This window comes from Chelmon rostratus, chromosome 17, assembly GCF_017976325.1.
Source record: "Chelmon rostratus isolate fCheRos1 chromosome 17, fCheRos1.pri, whole genome shotgun sequence".
Taxonomy (NCBI): domain Eukaryota; kingdom Metazoa; phylum Chordata; class Actinopteri; order Chaetodontiformes; family Chaetodontidae; genus Chelmon; species Chelmon rostratus.
Window position 1 is genome coordinate 23078743 of NC_055674.1, and position 20702 is coordinate 23099444.

The following is a 20702-nucleotide window of genomic DNA, read 5'->3' on the forward strand; positions in this document are numbered from 1 at the left end:
CTCCTGCATCTGTACTGCAGAGGTACTGCAGAGGCTGCTGCAGCACTGCCATCTGTGCTGATGTTGAAGTGACTTGATTTCATCTGCTGTACCACAGAAGTATTCATGACAGCTTTTTTTTTGTGCATCGTGGTCAAATAATGCAGTATTCACATTCTGCAGATGAATCCTCAGTGAGGTGGGTCAGCAGTCACTCAGCAACACTACATGCAGGATAGCACTGGTCCTCTGTATGTGCTGTATTCTGTGTGCATCCCAGCTGATACAGTTCATTGTGTTAAACTTTGTACATACAGTTTCATTTCAAAACAGTGCTTTATTGGGATTATAGTGTCACCCGTAAGTTTTGATACAGAGAGGTGTTAGGATACAGATAACACTGTTGTAATTCTATTTTTTTTATTATCAACAAATCCCACATAAAGACACGAGAAGACTAGTGTCTGTTGTCTTACATTACATATGCGTAGAGATGTGAGTTATGACTTTTGTCTGTTGTGAGTGTGACACGATGATATTCATAGCACCTTGTAGGGAAAAGGTCGGGATGGATGGATGGGTCAACAAACAACAACAACGAAAAAAAAAAACGCAGATGAAAAATACCCACACATTCTCCCACACGGTCTTCTTCTTCTGCTGATGCTGTTACAGCACCTCAATGTATTTATGGATTGCTCTATAGATGGCAATGGCAGTCAGATAGCCATCTTGGCGCCATCATCAGGTCAACATTTTCATTTGTCCAATACTTTGGTTTATAACCAAATACCCTCAAAACAGCATTTCCAGCTCCACTGTGTGGCTCACTGATGTGTCCTTTCATCATTTATGGACATGAATGAAGCTCTGTGGCACAGTGGAAGAGGATATACAGTATCAGGCTGTTAGCTGGATGCATTCAGTGTTGGCTTTTTGTCTTTCTGGGATTTGTTGACAGTAATAAAATAGAAAATATTTCCAACCTCATTCTTTTAAGTACTTACGTACTTGCTCTTATTGGAACTATATTGCAGCATTTTAACGTGACAAATGTATAAGTCTGTCTGTGGGTGCCTTGTTTTGAAATGAAACTCTTCATGTGTAAATGTGCAGTGTTTTGAATCTGATCTGGCTGAACAGGCAGATCAGATGAGTGCTGTTCTGTTCTCAGCCATCACATCAGGCTTCTTCATTGTTCTGCTCTGTCTGTCTCACTGTGTGATTTATTTTTCTCACTTTTCCACGCTGTAATTCATTAACTCTTCATCCTTTCTTTCTCTCTCTCCTCCCCACACTCTATTCTTTCTCGTTTCTGTTTGCTTTTCGCCCACCTCCTCCACTGACTTTCCATTTTTCCTTGATCCTATTCTCCTCTTTCATTCTCATTTCCCTGCTTGTTGTATGTCCTCTGTAACATTTTCCCTGCATCTTCCATTCATTTTCCTCTCCATTTTCCTACTGTCATCTTGCCTACCGCCACCTTGACCTGCTAACACGATAATAATGAATTCTGTTTCAAAATACAACCCCTAACCTTTCACCTTTAACACCCCATACACTCCTCTATACACTCTCCATGTGCTATTTCCCCCAACTCACACACACACACACACACACACACAAAAAAAACACACTCCAAAATGCACACCCGCCCGCAGACAGCTCAGAGTCCAGCAGTATGACATCCTCCCTGGGAGAGGAGTGGTTCAAGCCGGAGGGGCCTCTGCTACAGCAGGAGCTCAGTGTTAACTCCACCTCCTCCTGGATCAAACCATAGAAACACAGAGGTAAAACTTCCACACGGTGCACGAAGCAGTGAGAAACATTTCTGCTGTCAGTAATACAACCTCAGCTCACTGGGAGGCTTAACTAAACTGACAAACTGTCTGTGTGAACCGAAGTTAGATTTGACTGGATTCAACTTCGTGAGACTGGAATAGGCTTGATTAGAATACAGATTATAGACAGGATCACATTAGACTTGGCTACAATAGATAAAAAATGATTAAGATCGACTAGACCAGATCAGATTAATATCAGATTAGATCTGACTTCAGTAGATGAGATTATATTTGATGAAATTTAGTCTGTACTAAAATAGGTTAAATTAAACTAGACTAGACTATATTACATTTGACCAGATTTAGACTAATCTAGATTAGATTACATTTCATTTGACTGGGTTAGATTACAGGAGTTCAGGTTTGATTAGTATACACTGGAGAAAGATTAGAATAGACTACACTAGTCGAGATTAGATAAAATTTACTTAGACTAGACTGCAGTTAAATAAAGGTACGCTACATTAGATTAGAATAGATCAGGTTAGATTCAATTAGATCAGAGTACAATAGAGTAGATAAAACTAGATTAGATTTGATGAGATTATATTGTATTATATTACACTGGGCTAGACTGCATTAGATTAAATAATTAAAATTATATTACAGTAGAATAGATCAAATTAGGTTAGTCTTAATATTTATCAGCCTTTACAGGACTAAACTAGATTACATTGTTGGATTATATCTCTATGTGTTGAATCAATTTGATTCAGTCCCATATGCTAATGTGCATTTATCAGACTACAGCAAAATAGAAAAAAAAAGACAAGTCAAGAAAAATTGAATTTGACTAGTGGGATGGAGCAGATTAAATCATATATTTGAGCATGCATTCTAATCTGGAGGGAATAGATTAGAGAACATTAGAGAGATGCCAAAAACACAATGAAGTGGTGAAAAAGTTGAGAAGGAAGAGTTCCAAACCCAGAAACAACATCAAGGTCAGGTCAGACAACAGAAAGCCTCGCAACACACACACACACACATACATACACACACACACACACGCACGCACGCACACCAAGTGACAGACTTTTTATCATTACAACATTGACACACACAGTTTGAATGTATAGAGGTGCATGCAGGTTGTTTGTTATTGTAAAGCTTTTAAGTGTGGTTATATTCATATAATGAATAATAGTGGTGTGTAGGGTGGGGGGCATATGCATGGTGTGTGTGTGTGTGTGTGTGTGTGTGTGTGTGTACGTGTGTGTGTATGTTTTGTCCATACACTACAAAACACTTGACCCAAGCATTCACTTAAAATAAAGGAATTCATTCTCTGTTCGCTGAAGGAAATATTAGAACAATTTACATAACGTACACAATGAAAGAGTCTACTGTCTACTGTCTGACAGCTAGATTTTCACTGCTTATTGTTAACATTTTTATGATCAAGCTAGCTAGTTAGCTCATTGCCACTGCAATACCTGCACGGCAGGTAAAATCCCCAGCATTTGCTGTAATATTCCCTACAGTCCCTCCCTTGGCACAAATAATACAAATGACATGCCTATACAGACGGATGTATTTGTGCCTCAATTTTGCGCACATCATGGGCCATTTTGAGAAAGTCTGAAAATTACACAAGCACAGAACTTATAAATTATTGCCACTTTTTAACATTATTTCATGTAATTATCATTGATAAAGATTCATAAAACTGGATGTGCCTGTGCCATCCAGTCACCCAGTTATTCCAGTGCTTCCCCAGAGGCCAGGTCACATTAGCATTTAGAGCAGCAGCAAATCAATTCATTCCATTGGCACTGCAAAAATATGTGGATTCACTAAAAATGTGCATGAATTTGTCATGTTGAGTTCAGCTTTGATGAACATAGACTAGCAAATTTGTGCTGTGAACCAATAGTGCGCTGTCATGACATTTGTGACCTTTTTTTGACCTGTATAAAATAGGAAGACTTAATAGCCCTGCGAGTAGTCAGCAAGCTTCAAGAACCAAATATTTTGCACGGATATTCTGCTGGACCACTTTCTGGTGTGACCAGGCCTTAGTTCCTGATTATGATAATAATCCCTAATCCGACTACTTTAATCCTACAGTTGGCTAATAGTAAAAATGGCAATGCATTTATTAGCAAAAATTTTTTTTTTTTTTTTTTTTTTACGAAATTTATCAATTTGTTGTGTGATGAATTCTCTCTCTTAATGTCAATTCTGAAATTATTTCTGTGCTCATGTCCCATCTCATGCTCAGAATTGCGACACAAATGTAATGCCATAGTTACACATCACATTTCATCTGTGATTGTTGAAGTTCATTTTTGGTAGTTTGGTTTTTTTTTGTGCAATAAGTGAGTTTAATTGTATATTTCTAAGACAAAAACAGTGTTAGCTGATGTTATGGATAATGTAGCCAAATCCCTGCAAGAAGACCATTTAACCAACATTAACACACTGTGTGAGTCTGTGAGCATGACTGTGTGACTGAATGCATGCCTCTGTGTGCTGTTCAGCCCATTTGTTTGTGTGAGAGCGATATGCCTTCCCTCTTTACACCTGCAGTGTGTTGTAGGGAGAACAGGTCATGGGGTCAGCCTGGGTTGAAAGCTTAACGTTCACAGTGCGGGTCCATGTCTGATGCGTGCTGTTGTTGTTATTTTGTTGTTGTTGTGTTACTGTCTCCTTCCCCAGGTTGTGTCAGGTCATGCATTTGTACGTTGGCTCTTGTCGGTCTGTGTTACACCTATCCATCTGTCTGTCTGTTTGTCTGTTTCTCTATTTTTTCTTTGTTTCTGTCTGTATGTTTGTCCTTTTTCTGTGTGTGTCTGTATTTCGTGCGTAGCTGTCTTCCCCTCCTCCTGCTCCTCCTCTTCCTCCTCCTTCTCCTCCTCTCACCCGGTCTCTTCTCACTCTGGTACTTACAGATAGGGGGGCGTCACAAACCGAACGCTCACCATCACGTTTTCCCCCTCAAAGAACTTTAGCTCCAAAGTCAGCCTGGTTCCACGTGGGCCAGGGAGGTCTTACTCCTTACTCCTCCTGCTTTTGTGGAGATGGTGCCTGCTCTTTCCACACTTTCCTTTAAACGTGGACAAAACTTGATACAACTGCTTTGGATTGCAGATTCTCCAGTGCAGTTAGGACGTGTTGTCCTATTGAGATCAATCTAATATTTTACTATTGGGAGTCAAAAACAAAACGAGAAATATTTTGCACCAAAACACTGTGTGACTTTTTCCACAAAAATATGGCAAAACTATAAAAAAAACAGAATAAAAATGGGGATTCAATCAAACATGTTTGTTTCGGGATGGGTGCCAGAGTGAAGGTGACTGCTGCGCACTGGTTGGCTCGTTGCCCCGCCAGGCCAGTGAGAGCTGGTCGCTGACTGGTTGGTTGGGTGGTTTCCTCTGTCGTGTCCTCTGGAACTGAGCTCAGGTCAGTTTTCGCAGCGCAGCCCACAGAGAGCACTGTTTTCTTTTCACGACGGACTCGGCTCCAACCATTACATCATGGCATTCAACCGATCGGACCCTTCAGGGAACAATTTTGTACACCTGATTTGCAAAAAGGTTTTTAAAAGTTGGCAAATGAAAACAGTGTGTTCTGCAGCTGAGCTGTGTCTGACCCTCTGTCAGGCTGGGCTGGAACACTGACTGCTGTAGTGCTTCGAAGGTCTAACCAGCAAGACACCCAATGGTCTTCTTTTCCAAAAGCACACAAGCTGTAGCAGATGTAGCAGGTGCTTTGACAGACCAGCAGATAGACAGGCAGGAAGAAAGACAGACAGACAAAGTAACCCCAAAAACACACACACACACACATCCAGGTAAGTATTACCAACTTCGAAGGGCTGTGGTGACTAGCGTAGTGGTGGCACTGTTTGCTGTGCTGTGATGGCCTCTTAGCTTGCTCTTTAAAAGCTTCAAATCAACCAGAAAAAGTCGCAGCTGCCCGCGTCTGGGAAAATGTTTGCTTAGTAACTCTTCTCACATTTGGGACTGGTCAAGTTTCTTGGCAAGACCAACCAAGCACACCTCAAGAATTCACAGTCACACACATTTCAAAATGGTTGCCAGGCTTCTGCTTTAAAAGTGCCACTGGGGCTCTCTTCCAATCCCTCTACGACACTCCTCTTTCCTTCCTTCCTCCCTCTCGCTGACATTATAACAGATTGTGCTGTACTTGGATAGGGCTAATTACAGATCTTAATGTCACTGCTGTCACTGTAATCCAACACTATCAGATCTGTGGCTGCGATGGGTGGGAAGAACGAAAGACTCGAGCATTTCGGAGGCATTCTGAAAAGGGCAGCACTGCATTGTAGCGCTCCTCTTCCCGTCTGTGCGATGTTTTTGCTCCTCGTCTTCTTCTGCTTTTTCCCTGGCTCCTTTTTCTTTGTATGAGCGATAGGGCAGGGGCGCAAGCTACTACTTCGGATTCAGGAAACCTGAAATACGATTTTAAAACGATAGCACTCTAACAAAAGTCCCTATAAATGCAAAACTCTTCAAGATCCACCTTTGCTTCGCCCCTGCCAGAGGGATCCCTGTGATTCGTAGCTTGGTCATGGTTTTATGTTGTGAAATGCAATGCTTTGACCTTTGGTGATCTAGGCTTAAGGGCACAAGTCACAGGAGGTCAAAAAATTGAGAGGACCTTTCTCACTCTACACGTTTTTTTGGATTCGAGGTTCTATCTATCTATCTATCTATCTATCTATCTATCTATCTATCTATCTATCTATCTATCTGTCTATCTGTGGTTTTGTTGGAAATGTGCTGATGTGTTTTAAATAGTTTTTCACCTCATTGAAATGATTATTTTTCGTCTTTTGTGTTTGCATGTCATGTTTATTTTATCAGTCCTAATCACTCTGACTTACTTTCCCATCCTTAGATCATTTCCCACCATCCCTCCACTTACTCTCTCACACTCTCTCTCTCTCTTTCTTCTCACTCTCACTCTCTACTTATCTACCCGCTGTTGCTACGGAAACAGTGGACAGGGGAATTCTGGGACTTGGTGCAGCAAAGCATTTTGGGTCAAGGCTTGGTGTTTGATTGCAGTATTGATTCATATCGATACGGTGGGCTGCATTTCACTAACCATCCAGTCAAGCCAATGGAAGCGAATGGTGAGACAAAAGAAACCTTTGGTGAGGTAAATGATGCCAATGCACAGCGTACAAGGACATAATCTAAGCCGAGCCTAAACTGTAGGCAATAAAGTACCTACTGAACAGCAAACCAGCAGTCCTGGCACACACTCATATTCATGTCTTCATTTAGAGGCAAGCTGTCTTTGCTTTTTAATTGGGAAGGGTGAAGATAAATAAACCATCATGTAAATAAAGTAACTTTTATACTAACAACTACTTATTTACAGACTCCAACAGGATTCTAGTTGTCGTCCTGCACCCACAAGTCCTCCAACAGAAACAGCAAAACATCATGTTCCAAAGGACCAGCATTTTCAGGTCCAGTGCCCACAATGGTTTGGTTAGGTTTAAGCAACTTAAGCTGCTTAGTAGGAAAAGATGGTCTTGATTAAAAGAGACTCACATTGACTGTTTGTAGGTAACGGCATCTGAACACCTGGCTCTGGTGGCAACGTCATGGCCACAAAGGTTGTTGTTATCATATTTCTAATGAGGCCAGTTTCCCCCTGCACAGATTCTCTAAGATTAGCATTCACAATGGGAACAGGCTGTCGTCTGTTCTAGGGCTGGATAGCAGAAAAACTGCAATCTGATGACAACCTTCAACAAACAAAGACACCTGACTTATGTCCACTGTTTACCGATTGTTTAGTCTCGTGGTCAAAAGGAAGCACATAGCTGTGAAACTGTGAAAATACACACCAGACTACAAGCTGATTACAGTTGTATCCATAGAAACACAACTCTGCCCACTCAGAAACTGTTTACCATGAGTATAGACATCAATGCCGTAGCCATTACTGGAGTGGCATGGTAACGCTGGTGATTAACCATGGATGATTGGATTGATGATGGTCCACTATCCCATTTAACACACAGAGATCCAGACATGTTTTTTTTATTCTCTTAGGTAAGATGGGCATATTAGTGAGAATTTCTAGACCTTTACTCATAGAACCTGTTTGGGTTAAAGAAACTGAAAGTACAAGCTGACAAACGTGGCGACCTGTGGCCAGGTGTGTGGAGGTGTGAAAGGCAGGCTCTGAACGTGTCTCTCAAGCATTTGTCTTTCATTCGTCACATAACAACATCCACCACTATTTATGTGTGCAAGCAAATGTGACACCTCATGGTTTACATGTAGAGGACTAGGAGTTTGCACCCCATCATTGACCTGTCTATTTACTAACCATAACCACAATCTTTCCCTAACCTTAGCTGAGACGTTAAGTCGCCTAAAGCTAACCATATACCACTTTGAACCACTTTTTTTATTTAGACATCCAGAAATTTACAAGCATTGCCATTGGTTGTGAATTCAGTAAATGTTATCTGGGTGTTTGCAGAGTCACCCATCATCAGCAGTCTTGTCTGGCAGCAGGGTCGGCCTCTGACTGAGACCATTCAGCACAGGTATAAACCCTGTTGTTGGCCTGCAGTCGACATTACTGTCCTGCTGCTCCAAAAAGAATCCCACTACAACTCTGTCTTTCTGTGACTCTGCAACTTGTTAAGGTTTCTTGCTGTCTCAGTACAAAACAAGATTAATGGTCGGGGAGAGCGCCCTGCCTGCTCAAATGCAAAGAGGAGAACACTGCTTGCTCTCCTTCAGGAAAGAAAAAAACCTGCAGAGAGGTACTGCTCTGGAGTGATCATTGGTGCAGTGCCGCTAGTGCCTCCAAAGGCCAAGGCTGCACATTACACCCCCCTCCTGACTGCAGGACTTTCAAAGGCAGCAGACACGCTCTGCATTATGATACTGTACACGTCTATCTCCCCTTTCATTGGGAAACCTAATCAGTGCGTGGGTGGAGGTCGAATAAAGGAATGAAATGTTGCATTAATCACTCCCTTGCTTTGTATTTCATGCTCTCTCTGACTGCATCCTGTGTCCCCTTGTTTTTTTTCTCTCTGTCTTTTTCTCCCTGTCCCCCCCCCCTTCTTAGAAGAAATAGTATTGATTCTCTTCATTGACAGACAGATTCCATTGGCCTGAACTCACTGTTGAGTCTTACTCAGAGGCTCATTGATGTAAGGAGATATGCTGCGCCATAGCAGAGTGGCGAGCTCTCCCTCTCTCTCGTTCACTTCCTCTCCCTTGTGTTCTACCACCAACACACAGTTCATACCTGTACCTTATACCTTAAACTCTCCTCTCACCAGCTTCCATTCTGTTTATCTCTCGTTCACACACAGTCTGTTTTTTCTTCCACGTTCCCCTTCTCCAGCCACTGATCGATGGCCTTTAAGCTACTATTTAATCATTTTGTTGGTCAGAATCCCCTGAGGCCTATTGGATTGCACTCACATTATTTTATTTCCTGAGTGCTACTACAACAGTTGAGCCACAACAGTGTCAGGAGGGGCATTGTGTTGACCAAGGAAAGTGTAAACTTTTCGATTGTGTGGATTATGTTTATACAGCGGAAATTGCCATGTGAGCAACATTGTACCTTTATGAAGGGTAACCAGAGATTTAGAGTGACTATACAGCTCAGTAAAGGTTATTTACAGTGATGGCTCAGGGTTTACTTTTACTCAAAGACTATGTAAGACGTAGCTCTTTCTTTGGTATATAGCCCTGCCTTTACTTCTCATCAGTATGCCGGAGTATTGTATACATTCTTACCTTGAACCCATCTGACAGAAACATATAGACATATATATAACATATAATATAGTAACAAAGGATGTTCCAAACAAATCCTCAATTCAGCAGTAAATCAGCAAACATGTAAAACATCATAATATTATATTGTAGCTGAGATATTCTTCAATTTAAGAAAACGCACAAATAGACTAACACAAATTTAAAAAACACAAGAAAACAGAGAGGCACATTCATCCCTTCACAGCACATCCACTGCATACAGAAAGCAATTAAGAAAACACAAGCAAATATAGAAACACAGCGAGTTTTAGAAAACACAACAGAGGTTTTGGGCAATCACTGAAAACTGGTGAACATGCTCTGGCAGTGAGACGTGACCGCTCGGCAGTGATGTGGATTTGTTATTTGTTAGAGACTCAAACCCTTCTTGTTCAACATTTAGACTCCTGTGGAAATGCAGCTCTCACAGTTTCTGCATTTGCTTGTGTTTTCCATTCGTCATTTATCTGTGGTGTGTTTCTGTGTGCAGCGAAGGCAGGACTCTTCATTTGCTTGTGTTTTATGTATTTGCAGAGATTTTTCTACCTATCAGCAGGTAAGAATGTTGGTATTGGACAATTCAGCTGATTATGTGCAGTAACACGATTTTAACTTCTTTCTTTCTACAATATCTGGCCATGCTAACTATAGTATTGTTAAAGTTACAGAAAGATAGTTATGACAAACTGCGGTTAAGGTATGGTTAATTATAGGCTTGTGACCAGACAAACTCTGGAATCCTTGTCTCAAACATGAAAGTCAGGCACACTCTTCCTTTATCGGACCTCCACACCTTTACCCTCACTCCATGCAGGACACACTACTCCCTGCATTGACACCGTACAGAAAATGTGAGGTGCAGAATCATCCAGGATGAACATACCTGACACTTCTCTAAGCCCCGTCCCTCATCTGTTACTGTTGCGACGCCTGTCAAGCTTTACATTTTTGCACATAACATAAATACGCAGTTTCCGGTTATTTAATTCTACCAGAGCACTCTTTGGATACTTAACTTATATACTTCGTATTTTCTAAGGGTGTGTTTTTACTTTAATGCCACAAGAAAAACGGCTTGAATTGGTAGAAGTAACACGACCTCGAGTAACGTGGAGTCGAGCTTAAACGTCCCCTAATGTGCTAGTCATGAATGGGGCTGTTTTTCAAGCTTACCTTTAACCCCACAAAGTCATGTAGCCAGTTAGTGATACACAATACAAACTGGCCTTGGAAATATCTCCCTTACTACTGTAGTAGTTTATACTTATACCTTTACTTGTACTCTTATACTCTCTTTCATTTTCTGTCCTTCCCCCCTACATCTGAGTAATATCACAAGCTTGCCATGTTTTCCATTCCATGAAATGTAGCCCCCGGACTCGTGTGTTTGGCTAAACAGCACCTTCATTAGTCGATTAGATGTATATAACCATGGTATTATCTGTTCAGGTTGTACTGCATGTGCATCTCTCTCTCTCTGTTTTTCATGGTTAATGTATTCATCTGTGCAATGAGGTTCTTTCCACTGTCTTTCTCCTGTGTGTGTATGTCTTTCCTCTTCCCCTCCTTATCCTCACTTTTGAATGAGCTGTGTCACGTGTCACATACATGCATGTTATATGGATGTATGTGTGTACTGTTGAACCAACTGTCCAGTGTGTTGGTAATGTAATGTCATGTTGCATTTTCACATGTCTGTATTTGATGCAAATATTATTTCTTAACAATCTCAAATCCACATGTGGTTTCAAGTGATAAAATGAAATTTGAGTTGCATGTATGTGTGTGACCATATTCTGTTAAATACATAAAAACGATTTGTAATTATCCCCAAATAGGTGAAAATAACGAGCATTTTGCTGTGACAGAAACACATGTCGATATGTTTTCTGCATGCAGATTGTTGTTGGAATAGTATTTGCCCTGGTTGTTCACTTCTGTGTACACTTCCTCACCCCCAAGCCTTCCCATTCCCCTTTCTTCCTTGTGTCTCCCCTTTCCCAACTCCTTCCTTGACCTCCTTCCTCTGCTCTGTCTACTATCACCCTTTCATTACTTTCCATTTTCACCTGTCCCTCTATTCTCCCTTTCCCCACAGGAATGTCATTGATCCATTACAACTATCACAGATCATTGATAAACATCATAGAGACTTGTGGTTTCTATCTGTAGGTCCACAGATAGCCTAAATACATATTTAATATAAAAGGCAAGTGTGGTGATATTTTATATTTTTCCCATTAAAAGACCAAACCAACAGTGTAACTCACTGTAAAGTATGTTTTTATTCTTCTTCCTCTGTGCCACAGAGCTTCATTGTTGTCCAAAAATGATAGAAAACACATCAAAGAGCCACACTGTTCCACTGGATGGAAACATAATGAAAAATAACCAAAGTCAGCAGGGTTCATTCTCTGAACATGAATATCTGTACCAAATTTCACAGCAGTCCACTCAATTTGTTGAGATTTTTCAGTCTGGACCACAGTCTTACACTGATTGACCCACTGACACTGTCCTCCCCACAGTCACACCAAGCTGAAATTAAAATTATATATTTTCAAGACATTTTTTAAAGATTTATATCTTCAGCAGGAACAAAGGAGCTTGGATCAGAGCGTCACTGACAGAGAGTAGTGAAAGACAGGCTTGTTGGTTTTGGTCTTTTTATGGGATTTGTTGACAGTTCACATTTTAACACATAAAAGTTCAATTTGTCACATAAAGGTATTAGATGTGTATTTACTGATGTATATATATATATATATGTATAAATGAGATAGTGGGGCTGACAGGTCCTTTACATTTGATAATACTCACCCTGCGTAGACTTGGAATATAAAGCAAGGCTAATCCAGTGAGTAGGGCCAACATAGTTTCATCACAACATACTGCATTGGTGGAACCTGTGCCGGGATTGCTTAATTTGAACTTGTTGAAAAGTTTTGGTTATTGTTTGACTCTCTCTATATATATAGTACTGAATGAACTCAGTATAGTGTTACATTATATTTTGTTATTTTAGATAAAATGTCCTTTCACAAATGAAACTCTTTGGTGGGTAATGTTTATTTAGCAATTATTTTTGAGGGCTGTTCAGTGATTTCCCTCCAGTGCAGAGACACTCGCTCCATCCCATCCACTCTCGCCTGTGCTTCCACTCCCTCGTTTCCTTCTCCTTTGCCTTTTCCCATCATCCCGTGCTCCTCCCTCCTTCCCCTTTCCTTTCCCTCCTCCTTCATGTCTCCGCATGGCATTCTAACACTGGTGTATCCATCCCATCCTCAGGCTATCCTCCTCAGTCTCTCCCCCTGCGTTGTGTTACTAAAGTCTGACTGAGTGGAGGTATGTACAAGTCACCATCACAGCACAGCTAACTAGCTACATCTGCCGCTACAGTGTGAGCACTCGCTTAGCTTCTCGCTTTGGCTTTGAAGAGAATAACTCAGAAATCAAAGTTAGACTTTTGAAAACAAAGAGCTGTTCTGGGGTCAGAAATAATCTCACTGGGTGACTTAATGCAGCTACTTTAGTCTTGTTTAGGCTTAGTTTACCCTCGGAACAAATTACTAACCCTAGCTAAGTGGCATTATATCTTGAGTATCAATAAGGTATGTCTTCTTCTTTTCTTGCCTTTTCCAACTGGTTTTCATAATTTATTTACTTTTACTCTATCCATCGATAATTAAAGGGCCACTCCATTGGTCTTTCAGTTACACATGCTGATCATAATACTTGTCAGTAATCTGTTGAGGAGAACGTCCCCCGACTTTATTGAACTGCTCTTCTGCATTGCTTATTCTTTAAATTAAGGGGCATTTTAACTCAACCAATGATGATGTGTCTGCCTTTAAAATAGTAAAAGCTGAAGTCTAGAATCCAGGGAAGCTTCTGAATATGTGTCCACCCTCAGGGTACTGTATAAAGTACTACAATAGTACTAAAGTTTAGTACTATTACTGTTTTTGTGTTGAGCAGCAACGAAACAATTACTACTGGACCAACTGACAAATTAGACCCTGTGTACAGCTGGCATTAACACATAGCAGGATCATTCCTCATCAATGCAGGATGTGGTGGTCGTTTTTGGTGACAGCGCACCAATGCTTGAGAAAATGGAGAGAAGCACTGATGTACGTGGTTGGAGTACAAGTTCCTTTCGTCTTGTCCTTTTACATGTGCATTAACACTGAAAGCATCTTAGCTAGATGTTAGCCTGTGTGAAAAAAAACCTGCCAACTTGTAATAACTGTGCCCCGCACAGTTATTACAACCTTTGACCTCCGAGCTGAAGTGACGTATTCAGTAGTAAATCTGAACTCAAGCAGTCAGCTGGACACCCTCTTTTTTGTAAGCAGTTTATATTTCAAAGGAATGAGGCTAAACATTAAACTGCTGACATGTCCATGAGCTCTAGCATTTCTGTGAATAAAATAGAACAATGGCTAACCCAAAGTAGACTACATTTCTCTATACCCCTAAAGATATGTAAGCCTATTAGACATTTTTATTCTAACTTAAGTTTAATGTCAAAACTGTGTAATCATAGATTTGCATATGTGTAATTAGGCAGATACAGCTAACTGATGGCATAAGAAATGTGTTCCAGTTTCACAAAACCTGCGGTGTCTGTTGATCAAGACATGTGGTGTGCAAGTCACTTGAAAGATTATTATTACACAAAGCCTCAACACCCACATGTCCTCTCTTCCATACAAACAAGAAGCAGCCAGCCTGCAGTTTGGACACCTTTTGTGATCATCAACAGTTAGCTTAGTCCCGGTGACTGCACAAACCACTTCTGAGGTCCTGTCCTCAAAGTGAAGATGGTTAACACCCAACTCTGAACAGAATCCATGATTGGATGTCTATTTACATGAACTCATCGTGCATGACAGGAATGATCCACAAGGCGCGGCAGATATGTTGCTATGATTGCTATTGATATATTGCTATAGCAAGCTACTCTCACAAGAATGGCAGAGAAAGTGCAGCCAAAACTTCCATATGCTAACGAGCTAGCATGACATCTGGGAGTACTGACAATAGCAATGTGTGTTCTTTACGTTCATTATGTTAGGGTGTCAGGTGCTTTCTTACATGTGGAGGAAGGGATTTTTCATTTCTCAAAAGTTACCAACTCCATCTTTGAGTACAGAACCTGGTTTGGGTTCTATTCCATTAGTTTTTTTGTTTTAAAGTACTAATTTTGATTGACAAGTAGAGTGTAAAGAGCTTGTAAAGACTTTGGTAAGGTGTAAATCATATGCAAGGAAACATCTATAGGGACATCCGACAAGTTTCCTGCTGACAAACATCATGATAGCTTTCATTTTCAGTATACACAAAGCAACTTGCTGGAAACCAGTAAACTATTTTTGCCACATGTCACCTTTGTGAGACATCTGTCAGCTGTGGTTAGCTAACATGATATTATTATATTCCAGTGACAAATGGCATCAACGTTAGCATGAAAGTCCTGCTATTTGACTGCTGCACAAATTAAGAGCACATGCAGACACATTCTGGTTATTATGTTTGTAACATTACCATGGATGAAAATCCTGGTGTTTCCTCAAAATTTACCAGACACTGGTATATAGTCATGCTAGAGATGGCAGCAGTGTGTAAAGGCAAAGCTTCACTCATAAGAAACAGGGTTTTATAAGTATCACTGATCAGCCACACAGGATCATGAAAACAGACTCTGAACACCTCGTTTTTGCTTTTGAAACATTTTAATCATTATTCATCCAAATTTTCCAGTTTGTACCTCGATCAGTGTGGCAAGTGGCACACCGAAGCTCCAAACATGTCAAATGGATCACCAAAGTATTGATCGCAGAGTCTGACAAAAGTTTGCATTCGCCATTATAACATACATTTCTTCCTGCAGTGTCAGTGGAAAACCATCCTCTGCCTCATTGAAATCTATGGCTCTGACTAGATCGCTGCTCTACTAGTAGCTAACTACGCACCTGTTGCTTTTGTGCTTCATGCAGTTTAAGGCACAAGAACAACTCCCCAGGTCGATCTCCTCAAGGCTCTGAGTCTACCTCCCACGAGCATGTGGATGTCACTGATGACGTCATTCGGAAGCCCGTTATAGAATGACCTACTGCAAAGCAACTTCCAAAAATAGTTTTATAGGGACAAGCAATATGTTTAACTTACCTTCAATCCTTGGATGGTTAAGCGTGCACATGCTTTCATTTTGTATTTTGGGGTATATGAGGCTACTTTTGTGAATCATAGCTTAAAATGTTCCCAGATTATATTATTATTAAACAGCAGTTCAGTGAAGTATCAGGTCAGATATGTCGACCATGTTTCTTCTAACCTCTAACCGGTCAGAACGTTAGCAGGCTCGTTTAGCCAGTGACACGTGGGAGATGCTGGGTGCAAATGTTTAGTAACAATTAACCTCTACATAGGAAGCATGTTGCATGATAAAAGCTGTTTTAATTTGGTGATCTTCACTAGACATTGAGTTTATAACAAGGCCAATTGACAGAGTGTAATCCCTGACACTACTCTTAACTGGAAAAGCAATGACATTGCTTAAATACAGTTGTCTGTAACGCATTGCTGCCTAGTGCAGTAGATGACTGAAGCCATTCGGTCAATAAAGACATATCATCATTTGAAGCAGCAGCACACTACAAGATGAAGCAGCTTCAAAGGCCGTGAGCACAACACCAGGCACATGAAGTGGCAGATCATAGCTGAGGCTGCCTGACGCTGCATGTGCTGCAGAGCAAACTGCAGAGGCACTCATTATAGATGCTAAGCACCTTTCAGCTTGACTTTGTATACAGCGAGAGCCACACCAGAAGCAGCCCCTGCATTAGCATCTCTGAAGCAATGATGCGCTTTGCCTTTGTTTGTCTGGTAGTACTGTGAATGTTTCTGATGATAGCAGTCCTGATCAGGGATTACAGGTCACTATAAATTGCTGCTGTATGTTAGAAACTAGGTTATTGATCCCGATCAATCTAACACTGGGCTGCGTGTGTGCGTGTGTGTGTCCCAATCAGCTAAGAGCCGCAGTACTGCTGATTTATTCCTGTGGTTACAGGAGTTGACGTTGCAAACACAGCTATTTAAACACAGCAGAATGTGTGCTGTTACACAGTAAACATGCACAAATATACACACACACACACACACACACACAACACATATAAAGCTGAGACGTGACTTTGGTCGTTCATTTTGGAATGGTATGAATGAACTACTTACACACAGTGCACAAACTTGAGAAAATGAGACAGTATTTGCTGTTCTCAGATCTGAGGCCCAATGTAAAAGACCTTCATATTCATTCATTTAATCCACAGACAAGACTCATATTTTCACTTACACTTTTGGGGACGTTACATAGACTTACATTCATCTCCTGGAGAGTTATCCTAACCATAGCCTAATCCTAACCCTAACTTAACCCAAACCTAGCACCCCACAAGTGAGTAATACACAGCTATACCCCACTGCACACACACACATATACAGTGCATTGAATAGCCAGATCCTTAGAACATGGTGACCCAGATCTGTCGCTGTGGTATCCAGTACCCAGAATGCCTCCTGAGGTTTAAGCAGTGAGATACTGCTTAAACCTCAGGAGGCATTCTGAGGGCTTCTCATTGGCTAATTCAGCAAAAGCAACCACCCCAAACTCCATACTATGGTGTTCTATATACTGTACCATACCGCTATAGTATATACTGAGACCATGATTGGCATTAGCCATTAGATGGATGAATGAAAATCAGCAGGATTTTCAATAATGCCATTTTACATCCCAAAATAACCTGGACCAGGCAGTGAAGAGACACACAGCACAGCTGAAAGACCTCCTCACAGTTTTTGTTAATTCACAAGCAAGGTATTAAAGGTGGTTATATTCAGTAAGTCTTATATTTAATTTTGTGTTTTAAGAAGGATTGTTTTTAATTCCACTTACTAACGGAAAAGTATAGAGACCTTCTCAAACATGTTTTTTTGGCTACATTTCTTCCAAAATAAAAAGTAGGGGGAAATATTGTAGATTTCAAGCGTTCTTCAAAGATCTCTGTCTCAAAATAGGTAGACAAACCTGTCCCAAGTCAAGGAAAGTGATGCTGGATACTCTGGAGGGACTGCTGTGACATGCAAGGCAACGTTCATGTCACAGGAAACCCTAAGACACCTGTAGGCTACATTTTGGTGGTTGGCAAAACAATCTCACTAACTCCCATTGCTGGCTCTCCTGGAACTTTTGATCACATGTCACATTCTTCCTCAGCAGAGGTAGTTTGCCTGGTTGCCATACCATTTTTGTGAGGATTTTAAGGACTTCTTCATGTTGGTTTAAAAGTTGAGATTGGACTACTACTAAAAACTAGTGGTACGAGTACAAGTACTAGGGCTCAACCTAAGGAAACGTGTTTCCTAGTTAGGTTAGTTAGGTGATTATATTCTAATGAAAACATGATTATGAATATTATATTCCATTTCTGCCAATAAATCCCCCTAAATCCTACACACTGGACCTTTAAAGACGCCCTCAGGCCAACAATTTATAGAAAAACAGCAAATTAGTCCAGAAAACCAGAGCAGCTCTCTCAGTAGGCAGTTTCATAAAGTTCTCTTGTTTTCTGGTTTTCGGATTTTCTCTTTGCATTCTGGTCTCAGATCAGTGCCTCACTTCCTCTTTATGCAACATCCAACTCAGGTTACAGCGGAGTTGAAACTGATCCCAGTCTAACCTCACAAGGGCAAACCCTTCCTGAGAGGTGTTGATGAGTAATTAAAAACTGTGCTGTATCATGTGTTGGTGGGTTATGTATGTGTTGATTTGGAGTTGTTTATTGTTGTAGCCATTGTGATGTGGGTGCAAGGTAAAGATGCCCTTTAGTACTTTGCTGTCAGCTCTCCCCATGATTTGTCCAAGGACAACATGAGCTTTATGTGTGGGTGCTAAAAGCAGCAGCTGTCACAACATGCCAGCTCTGATATCACCACACTTGTCACTTGTTAATGTCCGATGTTTGTTTGAATGCCAGAATTGCTAAAGCAGCAGTTTGTGGCAATATTCAACCACAGGCATGGAAATCTATTATGGGAGAATGTATGGAAATGTGTAGTAGCAGAGGTAGACAGTAAAGAAGGCTCGAATCTTCCCATCCAGCAACGTTAGTGAAAATCCACAGAATCCACAACAGTCAGAGGGCGTCCTTCAAGCAGGAGGTGGAGTTGTACTGAAGGTTAATCATGACAGCCATTTCAGATTTGACAGCAAAATCTGACTTAACTTAACTTACTTAACTTCTAAATGGAGCTGCCTTACCGTGAAGTTGGTGACAATGGATATAAAGTCAGCTGTTAGCTTGTCACGCCAGGGAGGCAGCAGAGGCACGATGAATGAGCAGAGCAACGGCTGTTTTGTCCGATGGCTTAGGTCCAAATGAAAAGTGTTCATTCTTAGTCATTCAAAGTTTTTTTCTTAAAAAGTGACAGTCCTATTTTATAATTTTTAAAACTGCAATTAACCATTCCCTGAGCCCCAACCCCTCAAATACTATTGCTACTTACGTTGAGCTTTATATTTTCACATAGCAAATATACAGTTTACAGTGCTAATGGTGTCAGTACCACCTCAATTCATTCATTCAATTCAGCCATTTTCACAACAATGGGTCCTTGATTGTAGACAGAAGGAGGGAAAAACAGCCTCTCATTTCTAGCCAGTAACTGCGGATTTTGCTGGCTGAAAAGACGGCTGTGGCTAGCAGACCGTGTCCAGCTGAATTTTAAATGTTACGGCTAAATATTATGTAGTAAATTAAGGTAGCTAGCCAAAATGCTGTTAAAAACACAGTTTTTTCTTTTAGTGAACCTGGTTTTGTAACGCTTAAAGACCCACACTCCAAACTTTTGACATACTGAATATTGCTTTTACCATTGCTCCATTTTGGCAGGTGGAGGCATCAGTTTGATCGGCCTAATGGGCCTAGTCACAGTAGCTAAGCCTGGATTGGACAATCACTGTTCGGAGGAGGAGTTTATATTTGTTTGGCCAATGCAGTGCATTGCCAGATGACATCACATCGCACTGTAGCAACAATTGAGGCCTGTTCAACTTTTGAGCTGGGTTACTTTGTGTTTTGTTGCAGGAGCTGTTGTTAAGGCAGTACTGCTATGGCAAATCAATGGTCTCATTGAAATGAGTGAGAAAGTTGTGCCTTTTCACAGAGTGCTAATGCCGGTCTAAACACAGCCATACCTCTGTTGTTGTGTTCACATTAGATCTGTTTAGTAGAATTCCTACTTTTAAGACATCTGTGTGGCTGGGTTTTGTAGAAGCATTTTGACACATCAGCCTTATTCCAATGAATGAAATGAATGAAATCACAAAAAGAAAGCACAATTATTCAGTACAATAAAATTCACAGAGGTTGCTTTTATTCTACATAGTCCATTGTCGATCAGAAAATCTAAAATACCTCAATGCTGACATTATAATAGGAAATCCAGCCCTGATTGCTTCAGTGGAAGTAAAACCAGAGGCAGGTGGGGGGAAAGAGGAAATAATTCCAATTTAGGTTACTTTGGAATTACAGATTAAAGACAGAATAATGTAAAATAATTGGTAGCATTGTCTCCTAAATAAGACTTCCAGACCTCCAGATAAGTAGGAATTTAATGTGATTGAAATGATTTGGTTCTTCCCTCTGAGCCCATCACAGTACAGCGCCCCCTGCTGGAGCCCCACTCTCTGCATTTACATTGAGATTTTATTTCTTTTTTTCTAATCAACACCAATTGATCAGCCAGAGCATATATTAGAGGAGCTAATCGAAATAGCTGTCGAAATTTTATGTCCACAAATTGATGTACCATGAAAATGTTGCATCCAGATACTGATTGTCCATTAAATTTACATAACATAGACATTCATCTTTGGCACTGGCATACAGACACCATACACAACAACACAAAGCAACACACAATACACATGCTTTAAGGTCATTTGAAACAGGGGACCAGCACTCGTGCATGCACCCTTCCTCCTGGTAATTTAGACACAGTGTTTCTGTGATATCGTTTGTCCGAC

At 40.8% G+C, this 20702-nt stretch overlaps 1 protein-coding gene across 1 annotated transcript in view; it reads left to right on the forward strand.

Annotated features, from left to right (window-relative positions):
* Window positions 1–20702, forward strand: part of LOC121620842 (potassium voltage-gated channel subfamily C member 1-like) — a 60747-nt gene that overhangs the window by 37795 nt on the left and 2250 nt on the right. The gene's annotated exons all lie outside the window — the stretch shown is intronic.